Here is a 24248-nt window from a genome sequence, read left to right as displayed (position 1 = left end):
AAAAATTAAATATCCACAGAAATATCAAGCAAAAATGCTAAAATATTAATATAAGCTTATATTATTGGTCTTGTAAAGACATGAAAAGGTTGGCACATCATATTTTAATAATAAAATATTCGGAAAATATGCATCATGATCGAAAAGGTTTGGTAGCAGTATTCTGACCAAGGCCTGAACAAAAACGATGCATGAGTGCGAGTGAGAAAGTATTCGGCACCCTTATAATCTCTGCGACACGCGCGAGAGTAAGATAAAAGGTCTACATATTTTTAAGTTGGTTTCCAAAAATATCGCCGGTAAATCGTGCTGAATCGCTTCACGTAGCGTGTTGTTCGTGTTGCTAAATTTGCTATTTTTTGTGTTAAACATAAAGTCAGTGGTAAATATTTTTAGTTAATTAAGTAGGAAAGGTGGTTCTGCATGTTGTATTAAAATATGGTAGCCGTACTGTTAAGCAAGAAGATGGTATTACGTTTCAGAGGTAAGTTGATACATGTTCGTGACAATTTATTTGTATATTATTATTTATTTTAATATCAGTGACCTAGTGTTTCTTTAAAATAACTTAAATTATGGATATATTTACCTAATTGGTTGCATTTTGAGCGCTTAAAAATACTATATAGCGTAAAAAAACAGAAAATTATATTTTAATTCTGAGCGTCTAGTGCGAGCACTTTGGGCGAGCACTAGCGAAATGATCTATGGTCTCGAACATTTATAGGCGAATGCGTTCGCTCGCCCACAAACCAAACGCACGGCACGTAGCTTCATTTAGCAATGCAACGGGTGGCGTCTATATGTATCTATAGTCTATGATTCTGACAGTACTTACTTTAATGCCTTTCCATTGGCTCTTTTCCATCAGTTGGGATTAGCTACACGTTTTCAAACATTACTCGAGTCCATTTCACTTAATTAAAAATAGTATTTTTCTTCAAAACAATTAGAAAAACCTTTATTTTGAAAAAACTGACCTATTTTAGAATGACGTTAGCACACTGACACCAGGCCAGCCGCCATATTTTAATTACTTTTAGGGCTCAGCGATTGGTCAACGTGCACATGTCCGCTACCTCGCAAACATGGATCAAGTGTCTGTTTTTTATATTATATACAAACTTTAAACTCGAAAATCTACATGGAAACAACCATTTTCGATACTTTTGGTGGATTTTTAAATAGAGCGTAACTTCCACCACCATCAATTAAAACATGAATTTATTGGCGAGTAGGGAGGTGGTGTTTGTCCGACGTTGATACCAAGCTACTCAGACATACAAAACATTTTTATTGAAATACGCAAATTGGAAAACCTCAGACACATAGCTATTAGGGAAAAATAGATCTTGAATCGAGTGGGATGTAAACATACACTTTATTTCACTTTCAGTTAGTTCTCACCCACCAAGCACAAGATTCAAATCACTCAGTCCAGTTTTTTTCTAAACATTTTCCAATAGGTATGTTTCTGAGTGTTCCAAAGGTGTTAGATAAAACCTTTTCGTATAGAGATGGAGCCTAAATGTTTTTAAAAAAGTGACCACTACTAGAACCACTATTTTTCATACATACTGATAAAATACTGATAACCATGGATATTTTTTTTGCACACAAAAGTGCATACACAAACTGAAATTGCATTCAGTGACCTTTAAAGGGAAATCACAAAGGGCTCGTCTTGAAGAACCATAATAAGACATTCAGAGAATTATATTATTTATTACATTTATTAGAAATTTAAATTGAAGAGATGCCAAACAAATCCTGAATTGGTAACTGTATTCATTATTGATAAACACTAATTATTATTAAAAATCAGATCTATAGAGTATATAAACGTCATTATTTTTTGCACTACAACCCTTGGCAGCCTTTGGCCTCTTTCATAAACTTTTTCTATCCTGACGATCCAGCGCCAATGCTTTCCCATTGCTTTTACTGAACATCAGCACGGTAGTATTTTATTTAGCACTACAAAACTGCTTAAATCCCCTGTGGTTCAATCTAGCCATCTGCATCCAGGTTTTCTCTTGCATTCAGGGGATGCGTACATAACCTGCCTTGCTGGTAGCTAAGCATGTAGCTAATCCTTTCGCAGTTTCTGAATTTTTCTATATGTATATAATACATTGATATTCCTCGATAAAGTAAGTTGAATATATATATATGTCATTATAATCTGTTCAATAATCATTCTGTTAATACGTTAATACATCAGATTTTTTTGGTTGAGGTAATATTCCCACAATGGCCGCGCGGCTTAAGCGTTGGCCTATAATATTGTGGGTCGCAGGTTTGAATCCTGGGTCTAGCAAGTACACATATTGTATTTCAATTTGTGTATGAGTTAGAGCGGGGTTTCCCAAACTATGTACTATATTTGGAAAGGTTTAATACACTGCAACACATTTAAAGATCTTTTACTAAGTAGAAGTACAATAAGTAAAACTAAAATAATTAAAGAATCTACTTTATATTGAAAGGCGAGTGATGATCAATCTCCACTGATGTTTATGACGTCAAGTATCTAGATAGGTCATGGCTCCCACAAGGGGGGGCAGGCTGACAAGCCTCTAGTCTGGGGGCCTGGGCTTACAGGGGGCCCGGCATGAGAGATCGACCAGTCAAGTGAGATAAACACACATCACAAACATGCACTAATAGTAAAAAAATTCGCCTGCGGCGCTGTTTCACTTCGAGCATACTAACATTTAATAATATGTGGTTTTGCCATACTTACAATTTTGCTTATTGTCGATATTTGACATGTCCATTATCGTGCATACCAGCAGTAGGTGTATTAAAAATACAAAAAATCGCTAAAGAATACCCTTAATTTTACCTCGAACACCATTTGGAATATGCAACTGTAGATCGTCACATTACCTTTAACCTTAAGGATAAGTAGGGGCCCGCCAAAGATCCTAGCCTGGGGGCCCACTTCGGGATGTGGGGACCATGATCTTGATACAGACGGAGGACCATCTTTTCTCATACCGTGCGCTTGAAAAGGATGAGGTATATTGATTTAACTGACCGGCTGACAAGTCTTGTCAGTTTAACGATAGTTTCCAAAATTGGCAGAACGGTTAGATGCGCTAATAAATAACCTACAAAATAAACTAAGTGTTACGTTAAAATTTCCGGGTTTGCGAATGTTCCATTGCAGAAAAAGTTTGGGAAACCCTGAGTTGGAGTATGGACCTAAATGGTTGAGCAAGTGGCTGACATCCATTTCTCGTAAAAACAAAAAATCTGTTAATACAAACCTCCACTTTGTGGAGGTCCCATATGTTCCTATTAGGATCGGACATGGTAAAAAAAAAAATTTTTTTTTCAAGGTTTTTAATGAGTTAAAACTTAATTCAGTTCAGACCAAAATTTACAAAACCCACAAGTACTCAACTAAAATATCACAATCTTAGGACATGTCTCGTTTTGAATGCACCTCTTCAATCATTTTAACAGTAGAAAAATAAAATAAACTATGTGATGGATTCTTAAAAGTCGAGATTCAAAATATTTTATATGAGGCCAAAATCCAAGCACCGAAAGACAAACATTAAACATTTATCTCCACAAGAATCCTCTTCTTCCAACACGGGTTCTGGACGGCGTGTGGCTTTTTCCGGGGGTGGTTTCCGTAAATATACGGAGTCAATATTATCTCCATCTTTATCATTGCTATCATTAACTGCCTCCGGTAAATCACTATCACCTTTGCTTAAAGTAGGTACCGTCTCGTCGAGCTGAAACAGAAAATTATTTCTTTGGTACAATACTGTCATCTTATAAAAGTTATTTTTTATCAAAACTACTTAACAACCTATCCAATTGACTTACAAAAAATAATGTATTTACCAATATGCACAGAATATACTAATCTCGAGATTCCAGTATAACAGTAGTTCCTTTATATAGATAATAACATGGTATACTGCAGTGGCGAAGGGTGACTTTTTGAAAGAGGTAGGCTGTGGGAGTAACCATGCTTGTCAGATATATTTACGGGAAATAAGAAGATAACCCAATATTACTACTGATGAATAGGTACGCTAAAACGAAGAAATTTCAAAAGCTTATTTGGTTTGTTATAATTAGTTCATAAAAATAAGCAATTAGTTTGAATTACTTATGTATTTTCCTAAACATTTATAAACGTAACATACGCTCAAAATATATTACCTATCATCTATGAAAATATCCGTTGTTGTATATGTATTATGTTCCATAACAATTTATAATTTAACCCGTAAAACTAGACATTTTAAAATGATTCTATATTTAAAACACAGACTTAGGTATGTACAATATCAGATATCTAAATTGTCTAATGAGTGAACTAATAAATAAATAAAAATCATGGGATAAATTATTTTATATTTTTAACAACAATCAATGCATATTTATGTGATTGAATCACATAGAAATTATTTTTTAAATTATCTTCTTATTAATTATTTTGAATAAATGTGCTCTCGCGAAGTAAGCGCTAACGAAACAGCTTGTACATTTGTATGCGGGACGCCAGACATTTTGAAATAATGAGAAAAAAACTTCATATTGAAAAACCCGTTGATTCACGCGAAAATAATCCTATACAATATGTGAAGCGAAACGCGGTGTTCTATTTTTTTAAACTTTCGAGAGATGCCATAGATGGTGCTTATTGAAATATGGGAAAAAATTGTAAAATTATAGCAATTATACGATAGATGTCTTTGGGCATATTGAATATATTATTATTTGTGATTATATAAATACGTCAACATGAAAATAAAAATTATTTTTCTTAAGAAGGTAGGCTTTATAATCGCCTAGTATGGGGTCTTCGCCACTGGTCGCCCTCATAAGTAGCATTGACTCACATTTTTGTCAAAATAGAGTGAAGGTTATTATTTGTTTTCTTTAGTTTGGTGGTAATCATTATCAAATTATGTGATTTAAAAACCTAACTACTTGGTATGTATTGTTATATTTTAACCAATAATAAGTGCAATTATGTATATCATATTCCAGTGGTCGGCATACTTAAGTGCCATATGAGTCGTATAGTATCAAAAGTAGAACTGTCGCATATATGTCGAAATTGAACTAAGTATGCCACATTATTCTTCGGATCATAATGTATGACTAGCAATATAATATTCAAATTAAAATCATATCTGTGTGGTATAAAATCGTGAAAGAAAATAGGGCTTGGTATCAAAGTTAGAACTGTTCACGTCTTTGGAAACACAAGTAGAACTGTTCGGTTTCGACCAATCACAGAGTTGCCCTAAGTGACGTCACAATATGCCCGCTCATACATATCGTTCAGTTGTGACTGTTGACATGCCGTGTATAAAGTTGAGTTTTTTATGTTTTTTTTTACCAAAACATATAAATACTGATGGCTAGTCCCCTCATGGAGTACCAACCAACACCAGTAATAATAAACAAAGGTCGCAAGAGAAGCAGAAATCCTGAAAAATGACAGGCAAAAATCGACAAAGTTGGCAGGTCAGTGCGTGTAAAATCCATAAATATCATTTATAAATATTTTTATTTTATTTTATTTATCCAAGTTTAAACTATTTCAAAAACATAGTGCTAATTCTTTTTCATCCTCGGAAGAATGAAACCTCAGTTGAAAATTTTCCTATAAGGATAAACCGCTCCTGATTCATTAAATAAAGTGGATTTTAGTACAATTGTTTTTATGAAATTTTATTTATATTATTAAAACTAGATTAAAGCAATGTCCCCTCTGTCCACCAACAAGAATAGTTTCTATAATTATTTGAATTGTTTTTGTTTATGTTCTTAAATCTTTTATTTATTTTCTGTGAACTGCTTATTTCATTTTTTTTCTTATCGATGACATATTAAGTTTTCTGAGTCCAAAATAAATATGAAGCGTTCAAAACGTTAGGGGAATGTTTTAGTCCAGGTAGAGAATTTATATCGATCAGACTACGGGAAACTAAAGAATATTATACAAGAAAAATAATAACATTGATACGATTCGTCCATTTACAGTTGCAAAAAGGTTGCCAAGTGAAAGAAATTTTTGAATAAATTATTAACTAAGCATTATGGGCCACAATGGTAAACTTTACCTAGGTACTCTCCAATTCTATAAAAAAAACATTTGATGAAAATAACTCCTGGAATAATTTACGAGATTCGGGGGACGTGAACTTAGGTTAAATACAAAATGATATTATAAATGAACTTATAGTACTTATAGATTTTATTCCGTTATTATTCTTAATACCTAATACATTGGAAAATATGTCCTATTTTCTTTATTATAAAATATTTCATACAATAATATCTCTGTCCCCCTGTATGTTTATGGTTTCATGCTATTTTTTAATACCCACAATATTTAATCAATTTTAAATTAAAGTATTATTAATTTTATGTAGGTACCTATTAAAATTGAAATCAATAAATAAAAAAATACATTATCTTTATTATAATGATGTACTGCACTGGTAAATTTGAACTACTTCTTAGTGACGTCATCCGCAATTGTTTGGGATCAAATACAGAACGTTACACAACCTTGGTAACAAAGACAGAACTGTATACTATATGAGTATCAAATGTAGCACTCTTCACTTTTAAAACATGTATATTTAATTATTTACAACAATCAAAATTCTGCCATACGTAAATTCTGTTGTGTATTTCTAATTTCTAAAAGTAGAAAAATATTTTATGCTTTTATAAAACTCAAAAATCCAACAAAGCGTTTTTCGTCATTTTCTCGAAACGATGAATAGTGCACAGTTCTACATATGATTCTATACGACTCATATAATCTAACTCCTACATAACCAAAAAAAAGTATTATTATTCATAGTAAGAAACACATTAAAAATGATCATGTAATAAAATCTTACACACGGAATATCATTTAATTATGAATCATCATAAATCTTCTCTCACGTTGTCTACATTAGCATGTGAATTAGCAATCATCACATTTCATTCATGTTACAATTATTTTATGTAACTTATGAATGGTTTAAAAACAGTTTTATTAATTCCATAATATCGAGACATTTACATTGACATTTATCTTGGGTAAAGACTTGGACAATATATGATTTCAGCAGGATGGCATGTGAGATGTGAGATGAACCATGTTCCTAGACTGTTTTATTTCCTGTTTTGGTGTTTTTGACTGGCCCCCGAGATCAACCAATTTTACATTGTTGGACTTCATCCTTTTTTCCCGTTGTATTTATGGACAAAAGTCATGAAAAACGTGACCAAAAGTGGTCAGAAGAGGCGAGGCAGCTACATACTATAAATAATTTCAATGTACATAATATCAGTGTTACAATAAATAAATAAAAAATCACAAATATTCCCGTTGGTTTACTTTTTCACAACAGTCAATAATTCTTATTGAAACACCCTTAGCGATAGTGCCCATAGAACGAGTCGAGCGGGCGAAGTCGGCGTATGAAGCGTTTATTCATAACCATAATCACACGTCTCTTGCCGCGCATTACCCTTCACCTATGTAATACGCGGCCCAAGCAGCACAAAATAATTATTATTACAGCGTCTCTCATAACAAAGCAATAAAAATATTATATTATTTCGGGGCTTGTAATTAATATTTACGATGACATTATTCAACCAGCGAAATATAGGACACGGAATAAAATTAAACAATGACTTCTCTGTTATTAAATAATGACTTCTCGCCCGTCGAACGACGACGCTTCGAGCAGCGTGATTTTGGTAGCCGTGTTCAATGAATGGACTTCTTTGTATTTTCATTAAATCGTATCGCCGAGAAGCGAAAAACGGTGACTCATGCGGCAGGCGGGGCACAAGGCATCGTCAAGTCCAGTGTGCGCTGGCGTATTTGATTACGTTGTATTTTCGATGATTTACGCGCCACTTGTAGAAATTTTGCGCGAGCGCCGCACTCGCTGCGTCAATGGGCTTTATGCCTTAGAACATATTTTCAAAATGTATGAAAATGTTACATTTCATCAGAATATAAGAGTAGCTTAGCTAGAAGACCCCTTACAAATCACCCTGAGATAAGACTCCATATGTTGTACCACCAAAAGCCCTTCCACGTGCCATAGGTTGCCGACAATGACATTAATATGGACGAAGCATCTAGAAAATAAAATGACACTCACTTTGTGTCGGGTCTGCCGGATGGCGAAATTCATATTTTAATATCGGTATCCTACGCTCAAATGAACATTCTGCTTGCAAGCGGTCTGGCGACACCGCTGGGTCTGCCCATACAAAATTTCTGACTGTCAGGTTTCGACTCCACCGTTATTATTGTGTTACAAAATGCCAATGTGCCTAGTTAAAAATTGTAAAAAAATCTACTAAACACTCCAAGAAAGATGGGATATCACTTTGCATGTGTTAGTATTATTTATTATTTATAAAATGCCATTTTAAGATATTGATGAATGTTTATTCAATGCAATTGAATGACAGGAACCATTGGACAGTCAGTCGCCTGTGATTCGCTGAGCTCACGGGCGTCTAATCTCCGAGAAGTCGTAAGTAACCGAGAATCTGTTTCTAACGCAATGAGTCATGACACTAATACGCCATTACAATAAAGGTTATATTACTATAAATTCTCGAAGCTTGTATTGCATAATGGAAACGGATACGTCAATGGTCACGTGACATCTACCTATACATCTGTGAATGACTTTCATGCACAATTTCTCGTGCGCGCAAGTGAGTCGTCCATTTAATATGTCATTGGTGGCCGACCACTATTTTATTAATGCAATTGCAGAAATAAGAATTTTTATCTATTAAATTAGAGCCAAAATATGGAGTAACTTATTTATCTAGGAGGACAGCATACTTTTCACACATGTCAGAATTATTTAAAAAATGTTACATAATAGGTACTATTAACTATTTAATTATACATATTATCCCCATAATTTATTTAATTTCTTACAGTTTAAGTAATGAAGGATTGATCATATAATAAATTATGTATTTTATTGAAATCACAAGTTTTATTAATTTTGAAAAACTCCATAGCTTAAAAAAAATTCTAGAATTAATTGCATATAATAAAAGTCCACATAAGGAGCCATCCACAGATGACGTCACACGATTTTGGCTATTTTTAACTATTGTCATATTTCGTCACATAACCTTTTACCCCCCCCCCCCCCTATCTATATTACGTCGTATTTTTAACCCCCCCCCCCCCCTAAATGTTAAAAAGCAGAAAAAAAAATTTTTATATTTATCCTTAAATTTCCAATAAGGATTGTATAAAAATAAAGCTAAACTAGTTCACAAGACAATAAAATCATATACTCCTGCTAAAACCGTTGAATTGTTGTACGCTCCAGCGACTTCCACGATCACGTGGTAATGGTCGCGCGATATGCCTTTAGACGCTCAATCCCGGCACTCGGTTCTCAAAACCCTGTGCTATCGCACAGGATATAGTTAAGATGTAAATTTTAGCAGCAGACGTCTGACACACGTAATATCACGCACTCTATACCGGGTTCTGGCGCATACGCTCCTGAGCATGCGGTAAAGAATGTGCGTGTAAAGACCACTAATGTCTGTCTTTGTGGAAAAAATCTCAAGACAAGTGATAATCATAAGTATACTTTTCAGTGGCGAAGGGTGGAGGTAAGCTGTTAAGATTCGCTATAAATAGTGCACACTAAACTTTGTTAGTCATATGTATTTGTTTTTATTGAACTAAGACTACAATTTACAGATGGTATTAGTTAGTTTTTAAAAATCAATTAAACCCTGCCTAAACGAAACCATAATAGATTTGGTCTAATTTGGGCAATGCGACAAAATTGTGTACAATTTTTCATTCATAGTTATTTGTTTTCGTTGGATTAAAACTACATATTACACATATTTTTGCTTCATTTTTTTGATTCATTAAGCCCTGCGTTAACCAAACTATAATAAATAAAAAATATTATTCTATCTATAAAATACTCAAAGTTATGTATGATTTAATTGCATAATTTTAGATATTTTATAGATAGACATGTATTTTTTGACTAATATCTATTATGGCTTGGTTTCTCAGGGTTTAATTGAATTTTAAAATCTAACCTACACTATCTGTTAATTGTAGTCTTATTTCAATGATAACAAATATGTATGTCTGAAAAAGTTTAATGTGCACTATTTATGGCGGATCTTAACAGCCTACCTCCACCCTTCGCCACTGATACTTTTCTCACTGCACAATACATACTGTTCGGCTTCTACATATTGACGCGGTTTTTACATGCTAGCGGTATAGCAATGGTTTTAGTTCCAGAAACGGCCGCAGTGACATGTACTTCTCCATATAGAAGTCGAAGTCTATGTACTTTATTTTGATATAATACTTTTTCTTTCAATAAAACATCCTTATATGTAACATTGCTATTGTAATTCGAATCATCCATCCAATCCATCTTTCAAGTAATTTGGTTTGATATTTCTACTGCTAGTCTCTTTGGTAATCAATTGACTTAAAGCTAGTACAGAATAAAATTTGCACTAAGAATGCCATGATTTGACAATGTATCTGACAACCAGGCATCATTGTCACATTTATTTTTGGTTAGCTCTAGACAGTTCCCGGAGCACATTAGGCTATAGGTAATGCTGATAATAACAATAATAATAATGATAATAATTTGACCAATCAGTTTCAATCGCGGATTAGTAGTAAATAATAATTAAATCAACAAACTGTTTCTAAATTTGGGTTCGTTTCTTTATCAGTTGCGTGAATTTCATCGGGTAATGGTTTATCCAACAGCTTGGGAACTTCATTTGACGTATCTATTCTACGGACAGGAATATCTTCTGTACTCCCTCCGTGGTGATCTCCAGACACGCTGGAAAAGAAATAAATATTATCATTAGAGGTAGGCTTACCACAATAATTATGAAACTCTAAACCGGGACAGGAACGGGAGATAGGTCAAAGAAACAAATTTAACCACTAAAATTGTTTTATTATCGAAATTATGTACAAAAGAAGAATTTTTGCTTCAGCAGAAATTTAAATTTATTTATTTATTGTACCAGTCTTACTTCTTGCTGGAATGAACTTTTTTCAGCACTTTATCTTTTTTAAATTTACAATTTTAAACATAAAAAAAGTGGCACGTAATGCCAAAGTTGTCAATGGCAACGCGGCGCCAGTGCACCCTCGGAGGATATTTAATGCGCCCTCAAGATACCATCAAATTATAGTACTGTCACTCCACCAACAAGTTGAATTTCATAAAATTAATGGGCAAGTTTAATGATTTAAATCTAAAGATGCATGGAAAAATACACCACAGTGCAGTAAATGTATTTAAATGTAAATTGGCATTATGGAAGACTCATCTAATAAAAAATGCATAATCACATTTCCCAAATCTTAAACATATTATTGTACATCATATTATATAAAGATTTTGGATACTCTCATAGAAGAGTTTTTCTTCTAGATTTCGGGAATTTATGTTATTAGAATCAGTGGTGAGATTTGTTATAAATCCATTTAATATTACTGAAAATGATATACCTACCCAGAATGATTTCAACATTTTGAAATTAGTAATACCGAAGATCTAAAATTGGGAATAATAAATATACAAAATGATACTATATTAAAAGCACATCATGATAAAATGTTTTGGAATTTAGTCAATTTAGTTAAATTAGTTATCCTAATTTAAGACATACTGTGCTATGACATATTCTTGCGTATCTCCATTTTCTAACATGAAATAGGAACTTATAATCAAAATATCGATCAAAACACACCGACCCTCATTTGGATAATTGATTAATGATAGGTACCTAATTATATTTATGTACCTGACTATCATAAGTTAGCTGAAGATTTACAGTGCCAAGTGTCGCATTGATTTTTTTGCATAGAATGTATTCGTATATAAATATATGTATGTACATGTAAATATAATAACTCCCATTTTAAATACATGTTATGGGCGGACGTGCTCAGCGTGGATCAAAATGGAGCTTTTTTTCTATTTTCAAAGCATGATCCTGGACATACCTTAAACGTTGTAAATAATCTCTATATATATAAAAATCTCGTGTCACGATGTTTGTGGTCGCACTCCTCCGAAATGGCTAGACCGATTTTTATGAATTTTTTTATGTATATTTGTTAGGTATGAGAATAGGTCAACAAGTATATTTCATACCGCTAGGTGATTAGGGTATCTCTATCCAGAAAAAAATTTCTTTTATTTTTTTGACAATTTTTTTTTGTATTTTTTTTATTATTTGGCATCAAAAAATACCTACAACCCCAAATTTTCACCCTCTTACCCCCACCCTCCCATTTTTTAATTGCGATTTTATTATTTTTGTATGAACAAATTTAACCGTCGTTCGTATTTCAAACAGAACGAAATTATTTATGTTGTTGAATGACAGATGGCGCTACATCCGAGAAGAATTCAAGAGAAAAGTCGCGTCATTTTGACATTTCATTCGGCATATCACAACGTAGTGCGTGCAAAATTTTGTACGATTTATTTTAATTTATCTAGTTTTGTGTGCGTGTATTACAGTGCACAATGCCAGCAAGACGTAAGGGGGGCCATTTGGGCCGTCGAACGAATAAAGCAAGAAGCAGAAAATGAATGGTGGGATTTTTTTTTTTGTTTTTATCGGCAGTCATCGTCTACAGCGCTCCATTCCTCTTTCTGTCATAGATCCCATCCCCACACACTTACGATACATTCGTTATTTTTTATTTAACAACCAAAATATTCACTAGAAATAATTTATATGGCAGAACAACGTTTGCCGGGTCAGCTAGTCTATTTATATAATTTTGAAGCCTTATTATCCGTTATATTTATTTTAAACATTTGATGACTGCATAAAGTATTTTTATTACATAAAATAGTATTCTTTTAAACCTCTCGCTCTAATGTTTTAGAATATAGTCATATTTCAGTACATAAATGTGCAGTGGTAAGATTTTTTACATTTATTAATTTTTAAACGTATCTATAAAACCATCAGTATAATTTATATCGACATTATTATAGTGAACTATTTACGATAAAAAATTATATTGATAATCTCTATGATCCCAAATTTGACAAGAATTGGGCATTTTATTATTCAAAAAATGGGCAAGATTAACACATTTGAAGATAATTCTAAAGATACTGATTATAAGCTATGTCTTTGACCATTCAAGTGTGATAAACATCCTACGAATAATGATTGCTATATAATAATTATTGACCTAAGAATAAGGTAGTGTTTTTTTGAAATACGCCATTTCTTTTGGCATTCCCCAGTGGTTAAGCTACAACATACGGCCGTAGCCATAAATTGACAAACTATAATTGAAGTAGGGAGTAAAATGATGTTAACGCGCGTGTTTGAACATGTACCGTTTAAAAAAAAAAATTCGGTTAGGTACATGTTCAAACACGCGCGTTAATATCATTTTACTCCCTACTTCAATTATAGTTTGTCAATTTATGGCTACGGCCACATGTTTAATTTCACAAAATATCATTAAGAAATGTTACTTCCAGCCACCAATTATTGTCCTCGTGAAAAAAATAATAACCCATATTTTCAGCATCGAAGAAAGAAATTATTTCTGCTCACTGTATCCCTGTGTCGTGTCGACCACTATGTACAACGTGAAAAATATTTATTTTAATATATCGACACCTCCTACGTATAATATTGTAACTAACAAAATGACGTTTTTCACTTTTTTTCATTTTTCGTATCCATAGTATGTATTACATATGATGCCATTTACAGAATTTCAAAATTCGTATTATAAGTGCGATTTTCAAGCATTGCATATTATTGTATCTCAAATTTCTTGAAATTTTTCCGACGTGAAGTATGGTAACGTATTTAGCAATACTATACGCTGGAAACGCGCGGAGATCTTGCCGCGCGGGTGTATTGTTACTGCTAATTACGATACTTCACTTCGGACGGGAGGTGACACACCGCTACCACTGTGAACTTTCGGTTATATTGTATTTTTGTATGGTTTGGTAAATATTAAATACCATAATGAAGAGATCTAGACAATGTCAATAAATATTGCGCAATATATCCGCCCCTACAGGACTTTAGTGTCAATAATACAAAAATTGATATAAAATCTATGCGTGCACAAAAATGTGTGATTAGGCCAGATGGGACAATTAATAGTACAGCGTATAATATTATAGAAACGGATAATAATAGTAAAACAACAATGGACGAAATAAATTCTACCCAGGGAAACTGTGATTTTAGGATTCAAGGTAAGTTAATATTTTTAATCTTTTTCTCGTACGACAACAAAAAGTATCGTAAGTTATACTTACCATTGTCTACGTCATTTCTTTACTTGTAACTATTATTGTATGTAATATTTACCATATTTTACGTCGGAAAAAACTGAAAAAAAATATTGTATCTATCACTTATAATAATTTACGTCGTGCTTATTTTAGTAAAATAAATTGTATGTAGTACTTATCATATTATACGGCGACATACAATTTTAGTTGCAACATTATACGCGTGATAACTTTTATAAATTCATGTTTATTTAGTTGTTTTGCTTTTTACAGAGTCATCACTGCCTTCAGGTGCTGATTAAAATATGATAATGGAACTTTTAGACATTATTTGTGACGATGATGAGACTAGTGCCAGCGTTGCTGATACAAACAGACTACATTCTCTCGAAAAGATTAACAGTAAAAGTAATTGGATATATTATAAAATATAGAGCTATTTTTGTGAAAAATCACCTCAAGAGGTACTGTTATCATAAACTATGAGATTTATAATGCTTTATAATCATTTTTTTTTTTAAAAAAACCTCCATTATAATGGTTAAGGTTTCGGGTGATCGAAATAAAAGTGGTAATATGTTGCTAAATTAGCGATAAATGAAAAGCAGAGTTTTTACTGAAACTCAGTCGTGGCGAAGTTTTACCATTAAATATCATCTGACGAAATATCAAAATGAAAATAACATGGAGCTGGTTAAGGTCTGCAAAAAAAGTTTCTAGCTACATTCTCTATTTGTGACCAATTCGTATTCACAGCTTTGGACAAGGTGAATAATGAAACCGCCGTTTTAACACCTGTGGGTCTATTCTATGCTTATCGAACACTAAATTGATAAATAGTATCAAACTTAGGGTAGGTTTGTATCAAAATATTAGCACTTATTGTAACAATTACACGAAGCCGGTTTTTATTGTTGCAATAAGTGCGATATTTTAACAGCAGCAAGATAGGTGCTGTTAAAATATAGCACTTTTTGCAACAATAAAAACCGGCTTCGTGTAATTGTTACAATAAGTGCTAATATTTTGATACAAACCTACCCTAAGTTTGATAATATTTTTCACTTTATCACTTTAGCGGTCGATAAGCATAGAATAGACCCACTGATCAACAAAGTCGACACAAAAATTGCAATGTTGTATTAACTGATGATATGAATACCAGTGTTTCCGACCATGTTAAGTCCATCCAACCGGTCGAATCAGATTATGTTCGACAGCGATCAAGCAAACTTTACTTAGATGGCGACCTGGATTTTACCCATTTATTTAAACTATAATAATGAATGATATGAGCCCATAATATACACACATAAAGCTCAAACAGAAAGGCAGTATCAATTATTATTTATAATCAATGAAAATTTTAAATTGTGTTGTGTCACTATGTCCCTAAAAAGGACCAGTGTAACCAATGTCACATTTTCAAAAACTTACAAGTCCGAGTAGCATCCACGGAACAACTCCCAGTTTATGGCAAGAACCTTGCTCGTCAGTTAAGATTATTTGATAAACACGATGTTCAATCATTACACGGCAAAATTGTATCTGCGAATTTTGACTTCCAAAAAATTTTGAATGCCCTTCACGGAAATTTGAGTAAGTACATTTTATTATAAACGTAAATTATCAGTTTGAAATTTCAGTTTTTCAATTTACACAAAAGGTAGCTACATGATACATATAGCAGGAAGCTGAAGGCAAACGAGGTGCAAATGAGGACTCAAGTTGCTTAATTATTGTGGTCTATAAGCAAAAGAATTCAGGTTTTGCTCTAACAATATAGGCCAGAACAGAAATCGCATTGTTTATGACTTTAACATGACTGTATTTGGTCCATAAATACAATGTTAATGTAAAGCACACATTTTTGGAAAGGGGACGTACGCAAAATGAAGAGGACTGCGTTCAAGCCCTGATTGAAAGATGTTCGACAAACAAACAAATTTTTGCACCTCCAGAATGGTACTGATTAGTTGGATGGACAAAACAAGAAGGAAAACCTGAGGATGTGGTAGAGATCAATCATGTAGCATGTTTGATTTCAGAGCTCTATTAAATTATCATATATGGACTAATACAAATTAATATAAATCACAATGATCCGTTTAAGATTAATTACAAGTGCGACTTGTCCAGCACTGTCTACTCGACCGTGGTCGTGAAAAGTAACACATAGCACACGCAACGAGAAATTTCATTTTCGGTAAAGGTTCTTTATTCACAAATATTGCCAATTCCAAAAGCTAAGACAGATGATTTACTGCATATGTGCAACAATGGAATCATTCCTGAGCGTTATCTTGAGTTTTTCAGTAATTTTATACCTGTTAATACCTACCACTGAAATTCCACCAGCAGTTTCTGAGGAAAATTGATTTTATTATTTGTAAATACGAACACCTATACGTCGTTTCCATTGCAAAATTGTATATCTGCAAAATATGCGTTTTTGACATATTTGTATAATTAAAACCGCAAAAATCACCTTTACACACATGCAAAATAACACAATTTACAAAAATTGCATTATCGATTAAATTATGAAAACCTTTTTTGAATTGATTCAAGTGCCATACATTTTGTAAACTGTTTTTATGCTCCCCTGAAAACTTGAGATTTTGCAGATATTCAATTTTGCAATGGAAACGACGTATAGCAAATTGTGTTTTTGTAGGATGAAAATAAAATCAGCTTAATAATTAATATGTCAGTGTAAAAAAATTTTTTTCGGTTGTATGTTTTAAATTGTGCATGCTTCTTTTTTCGCTTCATATAATTGAAAATTTATTCCAAACTAAAAATATAGTTGCAGAATGATTTCTTTTTCAGTTTCACTTATATTTTAACCTGAAGTGCACCCTTCCACTTAATCACCCATTGTTATTCTCTTGTCTGATTTTCCTTTGATAGTTGATATATTATTTAACCAAAAACGTTGGTTTGAAGTGATTGTAATTTTTCTTTTTTGCTTTTAATTTTATTTCAATATTTACATACTTCCTTGAATTGGATTTTTGATTGAAATTATTTCTTCTCTGTTTTTTTCTGTATGTTTAATTTTTATCATGTCATGAAAGTCTTAAATTTATTTAATGTTTTATTAAATGACAATAAAAGCAATTTTATATAGAGTATTTTTTCCAAACTACCTATCTGACGACCCATACCATAACTTTTAATTATTGTTATTACCGAATTATGATTTTAAATACGCAAAAAATCCTAGGTGAAGGATTGTATCTAACACATACAATATATTTCACCAAAACCATGACGACGTAAATTATGATAAGTATCACATACAACTAAATGCATGTAAGAGGTTCCGCCGTAAACTATTGTATGTGGTTTATACAATATTTCGAACAAATTCTTTTCTGCACTATAATGTTGTAACTGCATTTTCTGATTAACCACAGAAAATATTAGATATCCTTTAATGCAAAACAAATCTATTTATAATTTACAATTGACATCCCAAATTTGGTGCGAAACATTCAAAAGGTCGACTTACACCAAGCTTTTGAATCTTTAAACCGCTCTCCTGTAAAGTTGCGATTTTGAAGTTACAATACTCTACGTAGGAGGTGTCGATATAGATGTTGAAATTCATATAAAATTGAAGAAAATTTAAATGAATAGGCATTATTTAAAATGAACAGTTTTGAGGCTTCTTCCTTCGCTGCACACCTGAGACTTCTTGCGGCACACAGTTTGGCAGACACTGGTCTATACCAAGGAAAAAATATAATGAATACAATAAAAGGTATTCTGAAATTGCTTATAACAATACTTCGATGTTGTAGGCGACAGGCATTGTAATTCGCATTGTTTTTAGCCCTCCCCTGTAAAGTTTTGAAAAATACACATAGCCGATTTTGAAGGCTCAACGACGATATATTGTTTGAAACATTATCTATTATTTTTGTGATAGATGTGTAGACAGAGTAGTGCAAAATTCCTTAGGAACACATACATACTATAATAAGAATGTGCGAAAATTGCAGAAACAAGTAAACATGTAACTAAATAAAACACATGAAAATTGGGTAGCAAAAATGCGCGAAAATTGCAAAAGATGCTGATGAACAAGTTATTCCATTAAGGTAGGGTATGACATTGTTGATTAGGCAAAAATTTTTATCAGCAAAAATGTTGTCAATGGGAACTATAAAACATGAATTCTAGAAAGATTAACAATAACGACAGAAATGTTTTTGAGGACTAAATTGGAAGAAGAACAATATTCGTTGTTGAAACTAGATAATTGTGCAACTCCAAAAACACTACATTACAGGAGAGACAAAAACATTATAGATTCCTATACAAATCTATGGCTATGGAGTTAAATCATCTATAAAATTAACAATGCTACAATTTATATGGAATGACATCATTTGCAAGACGGGTAGATATTAACAACGTCCAATAGATGGCATTCAAAGTCAATTTTTGATTAAAACGGAGTTACACATTTTTAAAGTTTCAACAACGAATTATGTAGTTTCAACAGGACAAGATGGGACACAGCTAAGGAAATAACAGAGATTTGGATAGAATTATTCGCTGATCAATCTCATATTTTGGTGACATATACCGATCACCCGACTTTTAAGTAGACATTTAAAAAGAAAATATACATTAAAGGGCTGTGTACTCTGTAACAACTTAAGGACAACATTAAGCAAGAAATCGAGAATCTATCGGCTCAAATGTTGAAGTTAATGATGCAAAATACCATGAGGAGCCAAACCTTTGACATCCATTGCTTTTAAAATTTTAAATTATAGTCGCATCAATTCTGAAGGTGACAAAGAGAGAGATGTTCTACTGGAAACTGCCAACCTGCTAAAACAAGACAAACAATCGCGTTTTGCAAAATTTATGTTATGCGTTGTAATGTAATTTGCATTATGTACGTTACATTAGTTTTCTGTTGGTTATTTGGAATTATTAATTTACAAGTATGGTGGCTTGCAGTGCAACAGGATGCTAAAACAAGGAAATGATGGGGTGTCGTCACTGGTATTTATAGTAATACTATTACACTTTTATTTGTGTTTAGTGGTGTAATTTACCAATATTATGCCAAACATCAATACTCAAAATATACAATTTTTTTTTGAAAGTAAAATAATTAATAAGTACTAGTTAAATTACATTCAGTTTTTACATTGATTTATATTTTATTTTAGAGTTAGAATATTATAAGAATCCCAAACAAAAAATCATTCTCTAATTCACACAGCTGCACAGCGGTTTAATTTGTTTACTCGAAGTGAATGGATGTATTTATTATTCCATTCAATAAGTTTTCAATGGTTAGAAGTAGATGAAGGTGACCCTGGGTATCACTCACATCATGACTAAAAGTGAAATAGCAAATGAAGTTATGATCTTGGAAAAGGAGGCTGGAAGTGAAGGTAGCGAGGAAAAAGAGGTAACACGCCCAAAAACAAAGTTATTAGTGAACATTGCATCGCATAACATTTATTGACTATAGGTTAGATAACAAAATTCTACCATATTATATGCATTTTCGTAATTTTAAAGAGTTGATTATAAAAAAACAGCAGACTTAAAAAGTGCAAACAAAACTTGATTCATTTTTTCAAAACAAGATTACCGAAAGCAAGCGCGTAGACAGCAAACATTATAATATATCATCCGACGACGAATAAACAGGATTTTGTTTGTGTTTTTATATAACAGACTTTCGGCCTTAAGGGAGACCCCCTCACCCGCATTAGCCTTTTATATCGAGGTTTTACTGTATTATGTAATGAGTTTATATGGCAATTTCGTAATGTTATATAAATTCAATTACTTCAGATATCTGAAAAATTAAGTTCACCAAAGATTACAGATTGACGGACATTTCAATAGAAGTGGACATGTTATCCGGCGGAAAGAGTCCACAATACCATCAATATTTTATATGATGATTTTATAGGTAATATGTCAAAAAACAGCCATATATTATATGCCTGCATTTTTTAAGAGATCACTCAACTTTTCATTATTATTCACATAAATATCACTCATTTTGCGAAGTAGACTTGTAGCATTATTATGGACCGTATGCCTTTCACACATCATATGGGCTTAAAGCTATTCCGAACCGAATACGACTTTAAGTTTGCATTGGATTACACTAAGGTCATTGAAAAATCACTTAAAACAGTGGTCGATATTCCTGTAGTGGCGTTTTGTGTAACATTTTTACAGCAGTTTAGCGCAACGTCTGAACTAGCTATTAAGAAATACGTCGCCGTTAATAAATTGAGGGCTCAAGAAACAAAAACGCCAGTTCCTATTTTTGAAAAAGTTGGTAAGTCAATAAAATGTCTTATTTCTCTTTTACAGTTGTAATTTCTAAAAAATGTATTATAAAATGTTATATAGGTATAAACAATATATATACTTTTTTTCATAAATTGTAACCTATATGAAGATATGAGACATTTTTAATGACTTGCCACCATTTTACGAAAATAGAAACTGCTGTTTTTGTTTCTAGCCCAACAACAATACATGAGTAGCAGGCCGTAGCTGAAAATTAAATAAGAACGAAAATATATCAGAAAAAATACTTTTAATAACACATCAATACATTAGAAATAAACTGAGTTTGAATAAAGTTTGCTTTACAATATAAGTATTACCCACGTGATGCTAATTAATTTTATATTTTCAATTAAAAAATTTCCACACAATATTCAAGTAATTCAGGTACTTCCGTGAAGTGTTTTAATAATCCAATTTTTTTTTGAAAAATAGAATAAACAAACTAGGTACGATTTAATTCACCATCTGAGGAAGTTAGATGTTTCAGCCATTTTACACCTAAGCTATCTTCTTTTTATAAAAGGTAAACCATTGTGTGCTACCAGAAAATGCTATTTAGAAGACCACTGCTATTGCTCCAAGTACATAAAATTTTCAACAAAGTGTTCCTAATATTATTGTAAATCATTCCAAATACAACAAAAATACACCAGACTAACATTTTTAGACACTCTCTAGAAACACCATCCAAATACTTTGGATTGAGATGTATTATGCGCAACACTAACTATGTAATAACAATATGACTGAAATAATATTGTTTTTTCATTAAAATCACACCAGAATATTAGTTAAATATAGGTACCTATTAGTTCATTCTTTAATGGTAGATTTATTTGGATGGTGATTTAGATCTTAAATAAATGACAAGCAAGCTAAAAAAAACTTACAAAGGGATTCCTTGGTGGCGGTGATGGCTTGAGCTAGATGGAAAAGCAGAAGACTTGTTTCGGTTTTCTTCAGATTTATGGTGCCCATGGCCGTGGTGCTTCTTTTTTCTCGGCATCCATAAAACGCTTAATCCTCCTTTTTTCTTTCCACCCATTATCTTGGGAATGTATATTGTAAATCACCTATTAACAAGTATTCATATTAAACCAGTGCATAAATTGTTACAAACTTTTCTTGATTGTATTTAGGTTTTAAAGGAGAGACAAATAAGTAAAAAAAGTAACTCGACAGACCAAGATATTAGTTTAATTAATCATTGTTATAATCCAAGTAAAGATAATACCTAATATGAATATCAATACAATGATATGGTATCACAAAGCATTTTGACCCCATAAAAAGTACCAAATTTGATTATGACACATTCTGTCACATCACAACTCTATTGAAATATTTAGGCATATCTGAAGAATAGGACATTACAGTCATACTAAATCTGATATTGCAATAGGTATTCTAATCAAATAATTTGTACTTACACATTAGGATTTCAGTTGTATTATCCAATTTAATAAGAAATGTACTCTAAAGCATAGATAGGTAATAGACGTTAACTCTAAAGAACATACATGTTATTTTGCAATACCATTTGGTGTAACAGTGTAAACTAATGGGAGGATCCTCCTTAAAAAGGATAAATAATACCTACCACTTCACAAATTTAGTATGAAGCAGGATGTGCGATTATTAATCACTGCAAGATGACATCAGACTAATTTTTTGTTGGCAGTGCAAATTTAAAATATCAACCTAATTTGACAACTATTGAAGTGACGTCATTATTTAACACAAAACTTTTTTTCTTTCTTACCTGACGACGTATGAATTTACAATAAAGACAAAAAAACAATTTTCAATAAAGGAAAATCTATATGTTGAATAACTTCTTGGTAAGTTATTTAAGCATATGAATCAAATAATAATGCCGGAACCGATGAACTATGTTAATTCTTAAAACTTTAAACAGAAAAGACATAACTTACAAAGTTTTAAAATACAGCATGTCGAGACAAATTCACCATTATTTAAACTAATTAAAGGAAAATATATGACACCAAATATATAATTCATTCATAATCATTATTCAAAGTATACTTATTTTTACTTTATATTATTGTAAACAAAACAAAGATTACTTTCGGAACAACGTCGTCGACTCGTCGACAACGACCATAGATAATAATATACATATTACATAGTCTATGAACTCCATCTATTCTCAAGAAATATTTTTTTATAGTATTTCGGCAAAAAATATTACAGTGGGTCTATTCTATGCTTATCGACCGCTAAAGTGATAAAGTGATAAATATTATCAAACTTAGGGTAGGTTTATATCAAAATATTAGCACTTATTGTAACAATTACACGAAGCTGGTTTTTATTGTTGCAATAAGGGCTATATTTTAACAGCACCTATCTTGCTGCTGTTAAAATATCGCACTTATTGCAACAATAAAAACCAGCTTCGTGTAATTGTTACAATAAGTGCTAATATTTTAATACAAACCTACCCTAAGTTTGATACTATTTATCAATTTAGTGTTCGATAAGTATAGAATAGACCCACTGGTAGCACCAGTAAGGGCGATCATAGAAAGGTATTTTGGCGCCCAGGGCAAAGGGTAGATTTTGCGCCTCAACAAATCAGCGAAAACTCTAAAAAAATAATTCCTAAAAAAAAAAAAAATTATTAACCAAAATACCCAAGATCTTGCTGCGGCAGTGCTGCCAACCGTACTATAATTATAGTATTTGTACTAAAATTATCGTCTGCGTACTATGTACGATATAAAACAGGTATAGTACGCGCAAAATACTATAATTTTGAGAAATCGGAAAAAAAGTTGCCAATAGAAGAAAAACAACGTCAAAATAATCTACGAGAAGTTATAGTTAGTTATAAACTACACAAAAAAAATAGTCCTATAAATGGTTGTTTGCAAACCTTTCTGCAAATATGGAGACTAATTTTATAATCCGTCACTTCTATACTATTGTGAAGCGCAATGGCTATCTCGTAAAAAAATTAAATAAATGGTTGAAATTAATCATAATTTAGGATAATTAATTTAGCTTAGGAACGATATTTGGTTGAAATTTAAAAAAAAAATGAGTGAATAAATCAATCCAAGGACCACTAATGCATTCACTGATTTAATGCAACAACGTTAAGGCATGCATAACAAATTGGAGCTTAGGAAATCAGAATGACAAAAAAAAGTTCGCTATGTCTCCACTTTTAAATGATTTCTACGCCAGATATATTAAAGCAAACAAAAATCTATTTACTGAGTTCTTGGTTAGTTTGCTAATGCACTTTTCATATTATTTTATTAATAGCAAAAAAAAAGTCGGGAGAGACCCGGGGGTCCGCTTCAGGATGTGGAGTTCATGATAGAATCCATTTGTGAATGAACGAAGATGAATTTGGACTGACTACTATTGAAATTGATTGTGCCAATAAACAAGCCCATTCGTCAAAAAATAATGTAATATAAGTAGTAAAACCTTGTTTATTATTTTTTTTGTATTCGTAAGTAGGTACATTGTTGACTATTTTAAAAGGTGTCTATATTATTTAATGTAATA

General features: G+C 32.2%; 1 long non-coding RNA gene across 1 annotated transcript; it reads right to left on the bottom strand.

The window, feature by feature from the left end:
* Window positions 1-1709: 1709 nt before the first annotated feature.
* On the bottom strand, window positions 1710-22830 carry LOC147079722 (uncharacterized). The gene is made up of 4 exons (XR_015070209.1): window positions 22640-22830; window positions 21596-21778; window positions 10742-10889; window positions 1710-3755 (listed from the first exon to the last, which is right to left on the bottom strand). It is a non-coding gene; the product is annotated as an uncharacterized LOC147079722 (long non-coding RNA).
* Window positions 22831-24248: the final 1418 nt, after the last annotated feature.

Source organism: Rhyacophila brunnea, unplaced genomic scaffold, assembly GCF_057557595.1.
Source record: "Rhyacophila brunnea isolate RB1 unplaced genomic scaffold, BYU_Rbru_1.0 scaffold_1, whole genome shotgun sequence".
Taxonomy (NCBI): Eukaryota; Metazoa; Arthropoda; class Insecta; order Trichoptera; family Rhyacophilidae; genus Rhyacophila; species Rhyacophila brunnea.
Note: the sequence above shows the minus strand (reverse complement) of the source record. Positions and strands in the feature narration are given on the sequence as shown.